Here is a 21,572-nt window from a genome sequence, read left to right as displayed (position 1 = left end):
GAAATTCCTGTTTTCAGAAATGATTCTGGATAGGAGTTCTATCTCCATCTTGATTCTCAATGTCACTCTTATCTCATCTATCATGGAAGCTTCTTATCATCTCTCTTTCTTATATCAGCTTGAATGTAGAACGTAAATGTCTTGTGATCTCACACAGGAAGTTAACAACAAAAGAACAAGCAATAGTGTCAGCTAAAACAGAGTATTAGGTCTCCTTGTCTCTTAAAACCCAGGAGGCAGTCCAAAGTGTAATTATTTTCTTGGAGCCACAGCAGAAATATTCCTGCCAGTTAATTTTGCATTGCAGTTCAGCTCCTTTCTTTATTTACCTCCAAACTCAAGTTCAGGATTTCCTCTTTCTGTGCACTGACTTCTTGACAACTCCGTCAAAAGAAGGGCCACCTGTAGATCACAGTGCATGATCACTGACAGTTCTCTTTTCTCAATTAGCAATCTCATCCCTCGGCTGCTTTTCTTGGGAAACCAAAAACCAACAGTGTGGTGTTTGCATTAAGATGGGACTTCAAAGAGGAAAGGTAAGTCCTTGCTCAGTGTGTCAGTTGTCTTTTATTTGCTCCTGGACTATATATACAACCTCCTTTCTGTTTTCTGAATGATAGTGTGTCCCTGTGGTCATCTTGGAGAATTATATTTGACACAGGGTCATATAGAAGAGTAAAGAAGTGAGTTGTCTATGGTTTACCAGCACCACCTCACACACATTACATGCATGTGTATGTTTACACATCTGGCTGTGTGTGTGTTTATATACTTACAGTGATGGTCACAGTTACATAATTTTTACGGTGTTGATTGTCAGTGGGGGAGGCAATTACACCTCCTTGGGGAAAGAAGACTTGAGAGTTCATTGTAATAATTTCCACACTGATAAAGTTTTGTTAAAGCTACACCCAGTGTGTTAACTTTGGACTGTTAGTTTGATCCATGTTACCTGTGTTTGGTATGTGACTTTTAAACTATTTTCTTTTCCTACTTTTCAATGGCCTCTGATCTATGGAGGCTAGCTTAGGGTCTTAATAGGAATACCTCTTTGCATAGGGCTTATTACTGATCATAATCCTTAAAGTGATGATAAGAGGGAAATGAATATGAATAAAGTATAAATAGGCTTTTCTATTAATCTAGTTATCAGAACTAATAAGTACATAAGTGAACAATTTAATTTTCTGTGTTAAATACTACTGGATATTGATTTTAGCCTGGATAATATTGCCTTATTATTATTCTTAAATCTGTCATAAAATAAAAGTCAACAATTTAAAATATACAATTAAATGAGTTTTGCCAACATAAGGCAGAATATTTCCATAACTTATGAAGTTCCCCATATACCTTTGCACAGTCTATCGCCTCTCCCACCCTGGCATCTGTGTTGCTTCCTGTCACTGTCATTTTATATTTTCTAAAATTTTACTTTTTTCTAGAATTTATTTCTGTTGTGAATCTATCAACTTATTGATGGTATTAGTTGGCCTTTTAAATCTCATTTTATTTTTGGATACTATAAATAAAGTCACAAAAATATTTAAGCACATGATTTTGTGCGAACATATATATTTTTTATTATTCTTGAGTAGTTTTCTAGGAATGAAATTGCTGGATCTTATGGAAACTATCTTTGTATAAATCAGTGTAAAGAGTTTCAAAATAATTATACTATTTTTTGCATTCCCATAAGTAATATTTGAGAATTTTAGTCATACAATATTTACACAAACACTTGATTTTGCCGACCTTCAATGTTAACTGTTCTCAAGTATGTGAATATTTGTGTCATATTGTTATTTAATGTACATTCACCTTATGACTAAAGAGGTAAGATGCAGTATCATAGGATTATTGCATTCACACCTGTCTTTGATGAAGTGTCCTTAAAATGTTTTGCCCACTTTTCAAAAACTGGGGGTCTGTCTGGTTAAGCCAGGGAAATTCCACTCTAGAGAGATGGATTCAACATCGTAATTATATCCTAAATGATTATTTAAAGTTCCACTAAATTACATAAGGTACACGTTACAGGTTTTGAAATTAGGCTTGTTTAAAACCCCAGCAGTGGATTGACATGGGCTCTCCAGTGGTCAGTTGTCAGTGACCACTGAGTCTCTCCAGGGAGCCAGAAGAACATAAAGGTATAGAGAGGAGAGGAGTAGAGGGGTAATACCGTTTGGTTAGCTCCCCCTGAATGACCCATTTCCCAAATGCCATTTGCTCTAAAGTATTTACCCTTTTTCCTGATTTAATATATAAACTGATTTAGGGCTTTAACAATAAACTGAGTTCAGAGATTTTCCTACTCCTTCTTTCTTAGACTATCCAATGATGAATTCGTTCTCTGTACTTACCCCTTTTCCCAAAGTCACTACTCAAATCCAGACAGCCAATGCTTTCTTTAGTTGCTATAATCATGTTGGCTATTCCCCTACTTCAACACTCTGTCTATAGTGGAAGCTGAGCTTCAGCTTACATTAGGAAGGGTTTTCCTCACTCTCTACCATGTGCTTTTCTACGGGCATTAGTACTTAATATTTCCCAGGTCCTTGAAGTTGTTGGAAGTGAATGATACATATAACTAATTCTGTGGTGGATGCAGGTTTTTAAACTATTTGTATTTGTTTACTGAGAAGTTAATAACATATCCAGAATATAAAACATTTTGGTTTTCTTTTCATATTAAACTAAGAATAGACCTTTATTGAGAAACACATATTACGTATTCTTAAAACATATTCCATTATTTTTCTCACAGCCAGATTTTGATAAGGTCTGTAGTACAGCACTCGCAAAGTGAATTCTCAGATCGATGCATGCAGTCCAGATATTTTTGAGATGTTTGTTGAGCTGATCTAAATGCTTTAAAGAATATTATTTATTATAGTCCAATTATTTAAATTCATGAAAGATATTAACTATAGCTATGTCCTCAGCATTGAGGAATTAATGTATAGACTTTGCCAACGTACGGCAAAAGTAATGTACGGACATTACTAAACTCTCTACTGATGGATAAAACACATGTGGTCTTCTTATTCTGGCTAGGCTAATTTAGGTTGATAAATGATAAAGAGGAGACACACCTACTGTTTTATAAAAATTTGCAAAATAATGTTTTTCAGTTATTAGATGTGATAATAACTATTTTTATTATCAGACTAATTTTGTTAACTACAAGGATTAAATATTTACCTTTAGAAACCTTTGTTATTTTTGAATTTGTGGAGAATTACACTATTTTGACACAGTAAAACTCCACAAGTATAGGATTTGGCCCAATACGTGTTTTTCAATTGTCCACATCGATGATCCTGTGCTACTAATGTGGACAAGGAGGGAGGAGAGACGGAAGATAGGAAGTTAGGAAGGAAGGAAGGAAAAAAGGAAGGCAGGCAGGAAGGAGAAATTGTGGGAAGATGTTGAACATGTTATGTTCAGTATATGACAGAAATTGTGTTCAACTTACACACATTTACCTAAAAAGTATCCTATGAGATTAGGTTCATTCCTCTTAACTGTTAGGAGAAAACTGAAGCTCTTCCCAGGTAAATTTCTTACTAACTTGCTGAAGTGACAAAAAGCCAACATTAACAATTTTATAAACATGTACACTACTAAAATTTATACTGTTTTTAACAACTGCTTGACTAATTCAAATTTTCTGAAAATAAAATTAAGAAAATAAATCTATATATTTTTTCTTAATGGAATAACGTGGGTGTCTGTCTCAATTCTAAGTATTTATATACATTATTTAGGAAAACCACATTATTTTTGAAAAATACCTTTTGAATTATTTTCCTAGGATGATGTTACCAAACTGCATGACTTTTTTAAAGTTCAAAGCACAATGCTTATCTTTCAAAAAGTTTATTAACTTAGATGATGTAAATTAATTATATCATGTGGCTTAAAGAATTTCAGAGGGATTATCTTTGAAGATGTTGTGTAGTGTCCCACAGAGTACCAGCAAGTGAGAAATTGTGATTTAACAGAGGATGTGACATGCTAAAACTGCAATTTGCTCAAATATTTGTTTTGCTTATTTTTTAGTTAACATATTATACAACTCATTGAACTTAATATTCGAGTCATCCCCAATGTGCTGTTAAGACCACATCCTTTGCAGTATTAGGTTCAGTAGTGCATTTTAGTCCTTAAGAAATTACAATAATATACAAGTAGATTCATTTCCACTAAAGAAACACTATCAAATAAATTATATATATCTAAGTCTAGGTAGATATATGAAAAAAATATCAAAGTGTATGTGATTTTAAGCCCAATTAGTCTAGATAAGAGTCAATAAGCTGGATTATTAATAGATAATGAGGAAATAAACAATTGGCCTGTAATAAAATTACTCTGTACATTTTTAGGCTTTCTGTCTCCTAAACATTCTATGCTTGATGTCACATCCTGTTTTTTTGAGTATCACCATACATATATGGCATTAATCCATTTAAATCTTACAATGAAGCAGTTGACATCTTACATAAATTTTGAGATGCCTTGCCTGTGGGAGAATTCAGGTCGTGTTGGTTGTAGGACTGGGGCCCTTAGTTCCTAAAGACCACAGACAACTCCATTTAACATCATGAGCTTTTATTCCTATAAGATCAGAATAAGAATGTCTCTTTTCTCAGGAAGGGCCCAGTTCCTCTTTAAAGAGGTTTAATCACTTGATTAAACCAAGCCAACTCAGGTTAATTCCCTCTAACTCAAAACCAAGTGATAAACTGGCTCCAGCTAATGTGAAGCACTACCTACATCAAAAAAGAAAAAAAAAAAATCCCTTTACCTCTGGCATAAACTAAACCTAATTACACTCACATAAGGGTATATAGCTCAGGTTGCAAATCTGGAGAGTCATCGTAGAATTTTACCTACCACAGGGCACTTGAGTGGCTCAGTTAATTAAGCATCTCCACTCTTGATTTCAGCTCAGGTCATGATGTCAGGGTCATCAGATTGAGCCCTGCATCTGGCTCCACACTCAGCATGGAGCCTGCTTGGGATTCTCTCCCTCTCCATTTGACCCTCCCCCTGCTAAAACTCTCTTTATATATAAATAAGTAAATAAAATCTTAAAAAAAATTATCACAACTCCCTATACAATAAGATACCTGGTATTTTTAAATACTAAGTGAAATATACCCTTTTGGCTAACCAAACAGGTCTATCAATAATGACAATGACTATAATAGTCACAGTAGGCCAGATTATGCCATATTAAGAAATGAAGAAAAAGAAGAAGAAATCTGAAAGGCGACTGGATGAACAAAACAAAGGTTAATTTACTCACTATATGTGTCCAGTGTGGGCCCTTCACTTCATACTAATTCATAGATCCAGGATGACAGAGATTTTATTTACCATTTTGTAGCTACATTATGTACCTCCTTCTCTTGCAGCCCTGATAATTCTTATTGATTTTACCTCTTGGGTATCTGTCCATTTCATGTTCTTTTCCACCTACTAGAATTTTTATTTATTTATTTATTCATGAGAGACATACAGAGAGAAGCAAAGACATAGACAGAGGGAGAAGCAAGCTCCTGCAGGGAGCCCAATGCGGGACTCAATCCCAGGACCCGAGATCATGACCTGAGCCAAAGGCAGATGCTCAACCACTGAGCCACCCAGGTGCCCTCCATCTACTAGAATTACCCCAAAATTATTTTGCTTCTTTTCTCCTGACTTACAATCTATCTTCAATTTAGCAGATAGAATGAGCCTTTTAAAAAATTTGTCATATCATGTCACTCCTTTATTCAAAACTCTCTTAAATGCTTCCCATTCACTAGAGGAAGGGTCAACATTCTGGAGCTTCCACTTCTGTAACAGCAGTATGAGGAGGGAAAAAGTGCTCAAAACAGCTTTAATGAGCCTTAAAATACCCCAAAAGTATTTTTTTTCTAGTTTGATTCTTGAAGTACTTGTTATTCCATAGAGTGAAAAGGGTTACAGTTAATGAAGAAAGTGAGTGAAAATTCAGTCATTTTCATTTAAGAAAATTGTAAAACATACTGCCAGGTGCTTTATCTCTTTCTCTCCATTGGCAGTTTTACTTTATTGTCATAATATAATGTTGTTTTGGGGCATGAATAGGATGTCAAAGGACATTATTCTCCAAGAATAATATTTGTCTTTCTGTCTATGTACATTAATCAGAACTATAGTAGACTCACTTTTTCCTTTTTCAAATTAGCAGTTACATATGGACTGTGCTGCATCAATTCCAAAATGAATGTAGAGAAGATGAAAAACTAGATGGAACATAGGTTAAAAAAAAAAAGCAAGATTAAGATAGATAAACAGAAGAAACACAATGAAAATGACAGAAGGCTAGGGAAAAGAAACCAAGAGATGATTGCTACAGAATGAAGTAAAAAACCTGGCCAATCAATGTAAAAGTTGTAGCTCGAGTCTGCCAGGGTTTTGGCAAGAGCACACTGTAGATATTTTATACATGGGAGGGACAAGATTTCCTTATAGTGTTTCTAAAGTCCTACCATGTCTCTCATTTAGCCCATTTCCAAAGACTGCATGTGCTATTGAAATGCTTCCAAAATTAGTTATAAAGTAGTAGTTGCTCCCGTGTAATAAGAACGCATACAATGATATTTATGGGCATATTCAGAAATAATAAATTTCTCTGTAAATTGCTTAGACTTTAAGGTGCATTCCAACAATTTTCTATCATTTATATGTCAGTGAAAGAGAATTCAAAATGTAATAGACTTTAAAAAGGTATGAGTATAACTGTTTAAATAAATAAAGATATGTAATTTAATTTTCTAACTAAAAAATTGTATTTCCTGGGATCCCTTAGTGGCACAGCAGTTTAGCGCCTGCCTTTGGCCCAGGGCACAATCCTGGAGACCCGGGATGGAATCCCACGTCGGGCTCCCGGTGCATGGAGCCTGCTTCTCCCTCTGCCTGTGTCTCTGCCTCTCTCTCTCTCTCTGTGACTATCATAAATAAATAAAAATTTAAAAAAACTTATAAAAAAATAAAAAAATAAAAAAATAAAAAAAATGAAAAATTGTATTTCCTTAGAAGCATTCAGAATGTCAACCACACTGCTGCAACTTTTTTGCATAAGCTTCATCAGAGACAACTGTAAATGAAAAAACAAAAACAAAAACAAACTGCCATCCTCATATATAACTAATTTGTGGTGGGCACCAACCTGGACCTGCTTTAAAGATCCGGGACAGGGGATCCCTGGGTGGTGCAGCGGTTTGGCGCCTGCCTTTGGCCCAGGGCGCGATCCTGAAGACCTGGGTTCGAATCCCACGTCGGGCTCCCGGTGCATGGAGCCTGCTTCTTCCTCTGCCTATGTCTCTGCCTCTCTCTCTCTCTCTCTCTCTCTCTGTGACTATCATTAAAAAAAATAAATAAATAAAATTAAAAAAAAAATAAAGTAAAGTAAATATCCGGGACAATTTATAACTCCCATTTTAGTCCCAGGCAAAGTTACTGGCTACTGAGAATACCACTAGGAGAGGGCTCTCTAAATTCCATAGTGTGTTAGCCATAAAAAAAAAAAAAGAAAGAAAGAAAAAGAAAAAGAAAGATACTGTACTCTTTAAAAACAAATCTTACACAGTCTTCCATTTCATTTTTTTTTTCTTTAAAAAGAATAAGTTGCGCACAGGGTGCTTAAATACTTTATTGACAAGAGAAAAAATCTATCCTAGAACCAACTTATTCATCATCATCACCTTCTTCTTCCTCCTCCTCTTCCTTTTTTTTCTTGCTTAATCAGCCTTGATGACTCTCTTTTTTGTGGCATTAGGCTTTCCTTTAGTTTGGTATGCAGCAATATCTTTTCCCTATTTTCCTTCAGCCTAGCAGAGTTTTTCTGAGACTGCTTGTCATCTGCACCAGTGTCATTCCTTGTCTCTCCCAGTTTCTCTGCAGCATCACCAATGGGTAGATCATGTTGTTCTCCTTTGATTTTGGGGTGATACTTAGAACAAAAAACAAAAAGGCCGAAGGAAGCCTCTTGGGATCATTGAGTTCTTGAACTTCTTTTTTGTTTCCCCTTTGGGGAGATATAAGTTTTCACTTCTTTTTCATAATGGGCCTTGTCTGCTTTTGCCATGTCTTTAAATGTTCTTTCACCTTTCTCAGCACTTCTGAGAAAACTCAGAGAAGTTGACTGAAGTGTCTGGGCACTCCTCTTGGCACAAAGAATGCATATGATGACCTTTTGCCTCTCAGCTTCTGGAATCTTCCTTGCCCGTGTTTAATTGTTTTCCTGAGCAAGGCACAGAGTCACCCAGTGCCTGTCTGGCACTCACCCGCCCAAGCTCTGTCTCTGTGGAGCTCAAGGTACTCCAATGATCCATTACTTATTATCCATAGAATCTCAGGGCTAATTCAAAAGAATTCTATATTTACTTATAAAGCAATATCATACTCTCACAACCACATGACTCTATTTCATTGTACTTTGCATATTTATTATACTAACTTTTGACATAATTAACTCAAATTTGTTTTGTTGGATGGACAAGCCTAAACTTTTATGCCATATCTTTTGCACTTTTCCAGTGAATATCACATTCTATTTCCTCAACTAACCCAAAATGGTATTACTGTGCTTAATCAATCATAACAAATGTTCACAATCCATATGTTTTACTTTTTTGCATCCTCAATCTTGCCATTCTTGTGGCTCAGGGGGATATTTGCATCACTATTGTTCCTGTTTTGTACTGAAGCCCCTATTTTTTATTTTGTTTATTTTTTTTTTTTTTTAACATTTTATTTGTTGGGCACTTGGGTGGCTCAGTGATTGAGTGTCTGCCTTTGGCTCAGGGTGTGATCCCGGGGTCATGGGATGAAGTCCCACATCAGGATCCCAGCAGGGAGGCTGCTTCTCCCTCTGCCTATGTCTCTGTCTCTCTCCATGTCTCTCATGAATAAATAAATAAAATATTTAAAAAAATAAAGGCTTTATTTATTTGAGAGAGAGAGAGTATGAGAGACACAGAGAGAGATTACAGGCAGGAGGGAGAAGCAAAAAAGAGGGAGGATCAAATTCCCCATTGAGCAGGGAGCCTGATGCAGGGCTCCATTACAGGATCCCAGGATCATGACTTGAGCTGAAGGCAGACTCTTTACCCACTGAGCCAAAGCCATTGGTACCCCAAAGCCATTACTTTTTAGTTTTATAAGAAAAATATGCATTAATCTGGACTTTCAAAGTTTAACAATATATATATTTTTATGAATGTATAAAATATGTATGAACCTTTTTTCCTGACTTTTAAGTTAATACAGCTGTCATAGATATTTGTATACAATCATTTTGGAAATAATTTTTCTTGTTTGCAGTATTTAGAAGCAGAAGGAGTGAAATGTTGGGGAGACATATATATTTAAACATTGTTAATCACTACACACTTTCCTAGACATGGCATGCCATCTTAACTCCTACACTCAATGTCTGAGAGCTCCATTTGCTTCTTCCTCTCCCATCCTTGCAGCCTTAACCATCCTTATGCACAGACAGTGACCTCCTTACAGTTGTCATTTACATTTCCTTGAAAAGTAAGTCTTGAATGTATTTTAATTCCCATGCCTCTTGGATAACCTCATTTCTGAAGTGACTGTTCAAGTTTCTGACTATTTCCCTCCCCTCAAATTGGATTGTTTGTCTCCTATTTGCTGATTTGTAAAGGCTCTTTTTATGTTCTGGGAACAGATTCTAATTCACAGTGCCTTAAATCAGCACTATAAATGTTGAAAAAATTCCACCTTCTCTTTGTGATTTCTGTGTCTTGTTTAAGAAATATCTGACCACTTCAAAGTCTTCAAAATTTTCTACTACCTTCATTTTTATAAATTGTAAAGTTTGGGATGCCTGGGTGGCTCAGCAGTTGAGCCTCCCTGCCTTCAGCTCTGGGCCTGATCCCAGAGTACCGGGATCAAGCCCCATGTCAGGCTCCCTTCATGGAGCCTGCTTCTCCCTCTGCCTGTATCTCTGCTTCTCTCTCTCTCCATGTCTCACATGAATAAATAAATAAATTCTTAAAAAAAAAAAAGTCATAGAGCTTTAGTTATTACATTTTGGTCTGTGCTCCTACTCCAGGTAATTTTCTTTTTCCCCTTATAGTGTAGATAGAAATTCCTTTTTTCCCCATACAGATATAATATTGTTTTTCTATATTTTGAAATGATACTAACTTTTCTGTTGTAGTGCATGGGCCCTTTGTCTGAAAATCAAGGAAGAGTTTAGGTCTATTTCTGTATGTTTTGACATGTTATACTATACTTTCTTCAACATTGCTCATCCATTTCAAAAATGCTTCCACTATTATATATTTATGACATTTCTAAATGCATTTCAGAATCATCTTGTCAAGTTTTATGTATAAACCTACTGTCGTTTTATAAGAATAATATTGAATCTGTAGTACAAATTGATAAGTGGCATCCTAATGATATTAAGACTTCTAATCCATGAACATGGTATATGTCTTCATCTTTGGTTCCTTAATTCCTATTAATGAAGTTTCACTTGCCTTTGTAAGATACACTTATATTTATTTATCTAATTTCTAAAACAAATTGCTAAAGATTAAATGTGATGTAGTTTGAGAGTATAGGGCCTCTGGAATCTACAAACACAGGGGAAGCTTGTATACAATCACAAGCTCTTCTCCACAGTAGGGAGGATGCATTTCCAAGAAAGACTACAGAAAGGGCAGGAGAATTAAGTGTTACAGCCTGAACAAGGCTATTGGCCCCTGCTAAAAGAAAAGCATAAATCCCTTTTCAGATCTTCTTCCTGTGGAAGAGCTTGAACCACTGGGAAGGGGAGTGAGGGAATGAAATGCTAATTATGCTAATTAAAGTCAGAACTAGACAGTATTGAATACCTAAAATTAAAAATCTGATAATAAAAATGCTGCAAAGTATGCAAGACAACTGAATTCTTTAAATAGGCTGCTGGGAATACAAAATGATAGAGTCAACTTGAAAAACAGTTTAGAACTTCCTTAGATATTTAAACATGTATTTACAATATGACCCAAAAATTCCACTCCCAAATATTTATTAAAACATATGTTCACCCATAAAAATAAAGCTTTTATATTCCAGATATCTATACATAGTCATCCACCAATAGAAACAATTCAAATGTCCTTCCATTTGTAATATTAACTAACTGTAATCCATCTTTATAGTGGAATACTACCTACCAATGAAGAGATCAAGCTACCAATACAATATAAATACTGGATGCAATATACTGAGTAAAACCACACCAGAATAAAATGACCACAGACTGTATGATTCATTTATATTATGTTTTGAAAAGGCAAAACTGTATGGATGGAGGGGCACCTGGGTGGCTCAGTGGTTGAGCATCTGCCTTTGACTCAGGGTGTGATCCTGGAGTCCTGGGATCAAGTCCCACATTGGGCTCCCTGCAGGGAGCCTGCTTCTCTCTCTGCCTATGACTCTGCCTCTCTGTGTGTGTCTCTCAGGAACAAATAAATAAAATCTTAAAAAAAAAAAACCTGAATGGATGGAAAAATAGATCAGTATTTTTTGGATCTGGGGACAGAGAGGCAATGACTATAAAGGGCATGAGGTAACTTGATTATGAAAATGTCCATATATTGACTGCATTGGTGGTTATGATGCTGTATGAGTTTGTTATAATCTAGGGACCTAGACATTTAAAAATGAATTTTAATGTATGAAAGTTATTACCATAATTAAGAAGAATCAATCACACACACACAAAATAAGGAGTTTTAACCTGTTGGACTCTCCAATCCCCCACCCATTTCTCCTTTGTAGTTAGAAATAGTAACAATTTCAGACCAGGAGAAAGTATTCCTACCTATGGAATCTTGGTTGTCTTGTTTGTTTGTTATCTATGTGTTTATTCATTCATGTTCATGCATTATTCGATATTGGATTCTCAAAATATAATGTGCCAAGAATGAGGCTATGCATCAGGCATAAATGAAAAACTCATAACTTCTGCTAAAGGACCAGAAAATTCCTTTCACCAAAATCAACTGCAAAACTAGACAAAATAGATGATGTACTGGGTATTAGCCAGTGGCTAATATTAGCTCGTGTTAGCACTACTTGGAAGAATTTCACTCAGTTCTCTGCCTCAGAACCACTTCTGACCTAGGGTGAAAAGAGAATGAAAACTGGAATATGAACAGAGCATAGGAATCTTGCTGAGCTGAGGAGACAGAGATCAAAGTTTGGGTCAGCTGAAACAGTGGGAGTATGTGTGGTAGGTACTGTAGAGAAGTTAGCTGTGTAGAAAAGGAAGCTTGGTGGGGGGATTACCCATTAGTTCTTGGCTGCAGGCTGGGTCCTAAATGAGCTGGGCACAACCTCCTAGTGTTTATCAGAGAACACATAATACAGGGATCAGAACAAAGTGGGGATATTTGAAATTGAGCAGGGTTGGTGAAGCGCCTTGTCAGTGGATCGCTTTCATAGTGAAAGGATGCTCATTAACACATCTTTAACACCTAAGCATATACCTGAGACGTAAAAGAGTTGCCATATTCAAAATTAAAACTGAAAAAATTTTAAAATGTTTAACTTATTAATCCACTTAAAATAGCAATAATAATACACTAAATGGAAATGTTAACAATATAATTTTAGGAAAATTAATATATTTTCCAAAACAAACCAAACTGTAGTGAGAAAAGTACATTGTTTTACATTTTTGCAAATAACCTAAATGACTAGCCTAATAGAAGTCAGCTGGATTCTTATGTCTGCCTTCTTCATTCAGTGTGACTTGATATACTATTTAAGGAAGTATATGAGGGAGAATATGACCTCACATAGACGTGTGGTTTTAAAAGGAGAAATATTATATTTTTTCTAATAATTTTGGATAGTCTTTTTGTTTCTACATTTCAAATAAAAAATTGGTTGTTTCTTAGTAACTAGCTGCAAATGGGGAAGCTGGAATCATATAAATTAATGGATCTTTTCCATGTATGTGGTTTTGTAACATCAAGTAAGCATCGTCTACTTGGGTTCAATGACTTACAGAGATATTTCCAATGTTGACACATTCTGTTATAAACAATAAAAACTGACAGCCCTATTAGATCTTATGAGAAATATTTTAAGTTTTGTCAAACTTCTGGCTGAAAAGTTTTCCAAAATTCTCTCTTTCTGTCTTTTCTTCAAATATCTCAAATGACATAAATAAAAACAAATACAGTCAATTATTTTCTTTGGAATGACAGTGAAGTGAGCCTTCACTTTGTTAATTTTTGAGAAACTTGTCTGAATAAATATAATTTGTCCTTCAGCCACTTAAGTCATATTGATGTTGCATTAAAAAATTAAAAAGTGACTGGTTCAGCTTCAAACTCTGTATCCAATAGATTTTCTCCAAACCCATCATTCTCCAGTATTCAGAACGATACTTCCTTATGTTTTCTCATACTGAATATTCAAAAGTATGCTCAAAGTTACAGTATTTAATAAATTAGTGATTTATACTTCTTGATCTAAGGTATTTAAAAGTGGCTTTTTAAAATGTAAATAGGTAAAGTTGGAGAATATATATTTAACAGCACATTTTGGTGCCACTGTTTTGATTTCTGTGAAGACACAAGCAGATTTATCAACCAATGCTTAAGCACCATCTTTATAAATGTTAACATAGTAAAACACCAAAAAAGAAAAATCCCACACATTATATTTATGAAAATGGGCTTAAATTAACAGATCTCTAGGAAGCATATTGGAATGCAGCAAACTGCACTTTGAGAATTGCTACATTAAATTATACTTGCCCTACAACCATCTTAACTTAGATTAGGGAATATCTGTCAAGCCCTGCAGGGTGACACCATATGATATACATCTTGCTAAATTGGAGCTGCTTGGGGAATATCTATGAGTTTCTCTAGATTTAACCTACACCTTTACAGATTTCAAATTGTTCAAACACTAGCTAAATTCCTGAAAAGCAGAAATTGTCTCTTTGAGGATGAAGCACAATGTGAAAATATCTGTAAGATATAATCAAAGTGCTAAATATTTCATCAAACATCACTAGGCAAGTAAATTCAAAACATGCAGTTTATACTAAACCAGTGATCAACAAAAATCATGCCCACTATGTCTCAGATGATGAATTTAGAAGACTACAAGTTTTGTATAGATTTATTTTTAAAACCAAAAAAATAATATGATTTTAGTGAATGAGGATAGAGAAACCGGATAAATATAAAATAAAACAACAAGCCAAATGGAAATTCTCAGACTAAGAAATAAAATAACTGAATAAAAATTTACCTAGTGGAGATGGAATAAAAGAAGACCTGTAAAGTTAAAGGCAGATGAATAGAAATTATGCAATCTAAGTAACAGGAGTGATGGGTGGAGGGTTAGGAGTTAGGAGGAGGGATACAGATCCCAGAATAAAAATAATCAGTGACTTAGAGACCTATGTGAAGGTCTTACATATGAGATGAATAAAGGAAAAAAATAGTTTAAAACAAGTATGGACACACACATATATTCACATATATTTGCATATATTTATATATAAATATAAATAGTTGTGAATACTATGCACACACAAACAAAATGAATTGTTAAAAAAAAGTAGGCATATATTAAAAGAACCCTATGTATTCCTTTTAAAATTTTTGAAAAGACAAAAGACTTCAATGAAAAATGAAAATTGTAAGATGAAATTTATAACATATGTTCATATAAACTATAGTAACAATTACCAAAAAATGGGAGGACAGGTAAATAGATTTATGTCATACTAAGGTTACCATGCTTAGAAAGTGGGAATGTTAAAGAGAAAATTAGGGAATTTCAAGTAGGAAATAAAAAATGCCAATTATAAAGATTGAAGGGGAAGGTTGAAATCAGAATTTTGTAGTATTTAGCGTGAAATTGGACAGATACAAAAATGACTCAAAATAGACCCTGATAAACAAAGAACCCATATTGCTAGCATAGAGCAAGCATTACTGGAACAATAAAATATAAATTAAAAAGCTATAGAGGAAATAAAAGTAGACACTAAAAATATTTAATTAACCAAAAAGACAAGATTAAGGAAGAACAAGGGAACAAAAACAGAAAAGTAGAAAATAAATAGCAATATGGTAAATTTAATAATAAAAAATTTAATTGAGCATAAATTGAATGAACATTCTTTTTTTTTTTAAGATTTTATTTATTTACTCATGAGAGACACACAGAGAGAGAGAGAGGCAGAGATATAGGCAGAGAGAGAAGCAGGCTCCACGCAGGAAAACTGATGTGGGACTCAAACCCAGGACTCCAGGATCACACCCTGGGCAGAAGGCAGATGGTCAACTGCTGAGCCACCCAGGTGTCCCAAGCATTCAAATTAAAAGGCAACATTTTTCAGCCTGTGTAAAGGCAGAGAGCCAAACTATATTTTGCTAATTAGAGTAAGATGAAACAAGAGAACATATGCTTAAAAAAAAAAAAAAAACTGAGGGTGGGGGGAGTTGTGAATACTATGCACACGCAAATCATTAGGAAAGTGGTGTGTTTATTAGATAAAGTAGACTTTAAGACAAAGACCATTTTCACAGGGGAACAATGTAATGAGCAATGTCCTATGAATACATAACAGTCTTAAACATATATGCAACAGATAACAGAGCACCAAAAACCTTGAAGCAAAAGCCTAGCAGAAGTAACACAGATATAAATCTACAATCACAGTCAAATATTCTAACAGTATTCTTTCAGGAGATGACAGGTAAAGGATATAGACATTCAGTAAGACTACAGGATACATGAGCATAACTAAAATAATTAACAACCAGATTTTCCTGATTGACATGGGAAACAACACCTGATGAAATATTATACCTTATTTTCAAGTGTACATAAATTATTCATATAATAATGGTCAATAGTGGTTAATCAAAAGCTTAAATGAACTTTAAATGGCTGAAGTATTGTTTCTTAATCTGAATACCATGGAGCACTTCAGGTATTTGTCTCAACCAGTCTAATGAAATTAAGAATTACATTGTTAAAAAACGACAATTCACTGTTTTCCTATCTGTCCATCCTTTCCCCATTAGTCATTGTTGCTATAAATTTACAGTATAGTTATTAGTGATGATTATATAATTGCTATAGGAAGATGAAGATTTAGTATAAACCATGCGGTGATTTTTCTGCATGTCTGTAATTATTATATCACAGATATCAACACTTCTTACTAACTTCCTGTGTAAAGAGTATTTAATTCTCCTGTGGTTATTAATGCTTCCTTTAAAGAATAGTCTATAAATATCATCATTTCTTTAACCACCCATTTCCTTCATTGTTATTACCTTATTTCTTAACTCTAGTATTTAAACTTTGTGGAATATAAACATTTTCCATCCACGGAATTAGAAACATACGTTTTAATTTTTTTACCTAATATTCTGGTGTTTTAATCTCCTTTATCTTCTGCTTCTGAATCTCATTTTGTTTATTAATTAATGAAAGTCTCTGGACTTTTCCCACAATGTATACTTCACCATAGCAGATTTCCTTCTGATTTACTTAATAACTTCTTTATCTTTCTGTTAGATCTAATATCACACCTCCAAATTTCTTGATGGCATATATGATTACATTTTCCAATCAATTTACAAACACTAATTATTATGTCAGAGGCTAATATTTAGTGACTTCTTGCTAATTAGAGACCTGGCTAAGCACCAATAAAGAACTTGAGTTTTTTCTGTAACATGATTTATTTTTAGTATCAAAAGTTTATGTGGGGAAAACAAAATGCTTTATAGATCAAAGGATGTGTCTTATACCACATACCTAGTGTGGCAGAGTAAACACTTTGCAGGAGGAGCTTTATCATTTTAACTAGTCCAATATATCCCTCATAGTAGTATTAGTAAAGTTGTAAAGAAAAATAACCCTTCTCAAAATTACAATAAAATCCTCTGATTTACTGTTTTCTTATAACTTGGTGATTGATGAAATAAAGAAAGAATCACACATCTCTTTTTCAGATCCCATTGGCTAAGTTATGTACTTCTGGAAACAACATTAATAAAAAGTTATAAGCCAATGCATGTGAACTATCTCCTTGCAATATTGACTTTGTCACATTTTCACAGTGACTATATGTCAGCACTAAAACACATCAGGGAACTCTTGGATGAGATACAACATTAGTATTGTTCCCACATTTAAACACCTCACATTTTTAAGTCTTGATTAATTATAATTTTGCTATTTAATTGATGATGTCTTAGTATATTACAAAGACTTTTTACTTGAAAAGGCATAAGACCTATGGATTGAGGGTATCTCTGCACACTGGAAGCACTTATGAAACATACTAAAATGTTTTCATGAAGAGCCACATCTGAAGATTGCTTCAGTAGATCTGGGACATTTCCAGGGATCTATATTTAAAAACTACTTATGCACATCAATATTAAAAACTACTCTAAATATTATCTTGATGCATTTTAATTAAAAATGAAATATAATTAATTTTATATTAATGTTACCTTTCTTTACAAAGACCAAAAAATAAATTTATATTCTTTTCTTTTTCTTATAAAGAGGAAGACCTGTCAAAGGTAGTTTGGGAGATATAGATTGTTGTTAGCAATAAAGTTATCATACAAAAATTAAACTATTTTTAAATAGTCACATCAGTTTGCTGCTCTAAAATAAACACAGCCTAGGGCAGTCAATAGCAAACTAGACAATTTCTCATTTGCACATAGCAAGCGGATCTTGCCTGCTCATGCTGAGATTCTTCTTTTATCTGTGGACTTACTTGCTTTTTGCCTTTCCCTGTAGAATAAAAATACATGGGAAGCCCTCTGTATTTTATGAATGGACTCTGCTGTGAAACCCAGCAATGGTCACACAGTCAGGGCATCATGTTTCAGAGGGTGGCCAATATCCCTCAGATGCTCCAACCTGAACATAGTAGAAGGAAAGCTCATAAAAGTTTGTTCATTTCTCTAAGATTATGCACTACGAGCAAAACTTTTTTTTCAAAAAAAATCTTGTTCAAAAAGTTCAAGAGATTTTGTTCATACATACATGTTGAGATTTTATTTGTTTTTTTAGTTAAAATGCATCAACTCTTGCTGTCATCTGAGGTCATAGTCTTGGATTTGTGAGATTAAGCCCTATGTTGGGCTTCACACTCAGCAGAAGGTCTGCTTGAGATTCTTTGCCTCTCTCCCTCTCCCTCTGCCCCTCCATCCACTCCTGCTCTCCCTCTCAAATAAATAAATAAATAAATAAATAAATAAATCTTTAACAAAATAAAAATATAAAGGTCTAAAACTCATCACAGCCAAGAGAAGCCTCAAGAGACCTAATAGCTAAGTGTAATATCATACCTTAGGTTGGATCCTGCAACAACAACAAAAAAACAATAGATTTTACAAACTATGGTAATATGAACAAAAAGTGTGGGCTTTACTTACTATCAGTCTATCAATACAGGTCCATTTACTGTAACAAGTGTACCATGCTGATGTATGATGTTAGTATTATGGAGAATTCCATGGAATATTTGAGGACTCTATTATCTCATACATTTTCTATAATCTAAAATTTCTATCTCAGTCTTAATAGATATAACTTCAAAAATTTCAATGATATTAATTAGGGAGGCTCTTCTTTATTCTTTTTCATTAATATAGTGGTTATTTTTGTTCTTTATTCCATTGTATATATTTTTGTCAAATTTTACCACAAAATTTTTGATTTTCTATTGAATCTACAGATCAGTTAAGGAATATGGATTGTCTGTATGGTATTGTGTCTCCTTATTCATGAAGCTGACATGTGCCTCCACTTGACTTATAATTTTGTAACACATTTCAATATAATTTTGCAATTGCCCCAACCAGAACTTACCTATGTTTTGTTACACTGATTTATAACCACTGTCAATATTAACTAGCCTATTTACATCTATTGATTGCAAAAGGAACTTTAAAAATATTTTATCTAATTGTTCACAGTGTAAAAGATATAAACAAAAACTGATTTTTTAAAAAAATCCCAAACACTTGCAAAACCCTACTGCTAATTCTAATTACTGATCTCAAAGTTAAGTTGGTTTTCTTCAACGACCAACATATTGTGTATAAATAATGAAATTCTCAGCTTTCCAATCATATATAGCACTTAATCCTTTTGCTTTTATACACTGCATATACACCCAGAAATATATTTAAAATGTTGAAGGGCTTGCTTCTAGCATCTCACTATCAATAAGAATATTTGCTATTATTTTTAAGTAAATAACTTTATTAGACTCCAGGAGTTTCCTTGTATTTTTAATTGCTAAGAATGTTTTTACATAAAAATTAAATTTATCATACTCTATATTATTTCTGCATTTATATATAATCACATTGTCTTCTCATCTCTTAATGTAGCAAATCATGTATTAATTTATTTTCAACTGGTAAGTCAACATTACACTGAGATATACATACAATCTGAATATGTACTGCATTGATGTCTGTGAGAACAACTGGCCTGTGATTTGTCTTTTACATACTATCCTACTTACATATTGGTGTCAAACTATGCTGGCCTTGATTATGCAATTTTTCTTTATCTCTTTTTAAGAGCGTATTTCCATATGACTAGAATAATTTCTTCTAATTTTGTTGTAAAACTGATTCTAAAATCACCTTTTTAAAAGGTTTTCTTTAAAGGAAGTATTTATTAATACTGTATCTCAAGTGGGAAGACCACTTGTTTTAGGTAATTGTTTTTTTGGTTTTTTTTGTTGTTCTTAATGAATGCAGAAGTTATATTTCTTCTTTTTTATTCTTTTCTTTTTTTTTTTTTTACATTTCTTCTAACAATTTCAATGTACTGGCATAAAATATCATAGCATCTCATTATTTTTAATTGTTGACATCTGTTATTATGCCCCAATTTCATCGGAGCTCTCGTTTATGTCTTTTTCTTCTTTGTAAATTTCATAATAGATATGTCATTCTCATCAGTGTGTTAAGCAGGATTGGTGTTGTTTATATAGTTTGAATTTATTGTCTTTCCTGGTATGTTCTACCTTACATGGTTTTGGATTCATTTTGTTCTTTTTAATCTAAATCCTGTAACTTCTTTGTTGACTAATTTTCAGCCATTCATTTTCAATGAATGTTATAGTGTAAGTCACAATGTCTTAGCTGTGTTTCCTCATTTTTTATTTATTTTTCTCAATTCTAAATATGTTTATGTGTAGTGGTTATAGTTCCTCTGTTAACAAGCTATCTTCGGTTTCATTTCTTAATGTCCTGTCTTGCAGTATTTTTCTATATATTTTTAAAATTGATTCCTGGATTATTTGGTCTACATATCAACCTTTGAAACCTATAACAATTTCTACTATGATTTATTATATAAGTGTTTATAGATGGCTACAATATTCTATTTATATACCACATATCAAATGTGTTATTTTTGCATTTTATATTTCTATAGCTTTACTCTCATTTTATGTTTGATCACATAAATACTAAAATTACTAAAAAGGTTATAACGTTCATATCACATATAACATACAAGGGACATATAAGTTTAAAATTGCTGTACTTTTCCTATGAATTTAATTTTTCATTATGAAATGATGATTCCATTTACCTCTAGTAATACTCTTTGCTTAAATGCAATTTTTTTAAAGATTTTATTTATTTATTCATTAGAGACACAGAGAGAGGCAGAAAGAGAAGCAGGCTCCATGCAGGAAGCCCCATGTAGGACTCGATCCCAGAACCCCAGGATCACGCCCTGAGGCAAGACAGATGCTCCACTGCTGAGCCACCTAGGCATCCCAAATGCTATTTTGTTTGATAATTTACTCACATATGGTAGATCTACAAGTTAATATCTGTCAGAAGGGAAGAACAATTGGTGATGGGTCAGAACAATATATGTTGATTTAATATAGAGTTCCTGAATAACTATTAAAAGAAACAATCATTTTATTATGGGATAGAATTCTAAGACATTCTACATAGACCAATTTAACACAGGCTAACTTACTAGGTAGTCTGCAATTTTCCCCTCAAGTATATTTTCATTCTCATCTCTATGCTATTGAATTTCTATTTTTTATAAACATTACTCTAAATCATGGAAAGTATTTTTATTTATTTAAATATCAATTGGAGTGACACCTGGGTGGCTCAGCAGTTGAGCTTTTCTGCCTTTGGCTGAGGGTGTGATCCCAAGTCCTGGGATCAAGTCCCACATTGAGCTCCCTGTGAGGAGCCTGCTTCCTCATCTGCCTGTGTCTCTGCCTCTCTCTCCCTCTGTGTCTCTCATTAATAAATAAATAAAATCTTTAAAAATAAATAATAAATATCAATTGGACTTTATACAATTTTTTTTATTTTACAACTGAAGATACTATTTTCCTAAATGTGTTTCTTTCCAGCATGTGTCCTCCATGTATTATGTATCTTCTGAGGCCCACAAATAGATAATTTTCCAGCTTTCTTTGCACTCTTTTACATGAT

General features: G+C 33.7%; 1 pseudogene; it reads right to left on the bottom strand.

Moving 5' to 3' along the window:
• Positions 1 to 7,725: 7,725 nt before the first annotated feature.
• LOC119876019 overlaps positions 7,726 to 21,572 on the bottom strand; it is a 39,892-nt pseudogene continuing 26,045 nt past the window's right edge.

Source organism: Canis lupus, chromosome 1 (genome assembly GCF_011100685.1).
Source record: "Canis lupus familiaris isolate Mischka breed German Shepherd chromosome 1, alternate assembly UU_Cfam_GSD_1.0, whole genome shotgun sequence".
NCBI classification, from domain to species: domain Eukaryota; kingdom Metazoa; phylum Chordata; class Mammalia; order Carnivora; family Canidae; genus Canis; species Canis lupus.
This window is presented reverse-complemented; position numbering and strand designations above follow the sequence as displayed.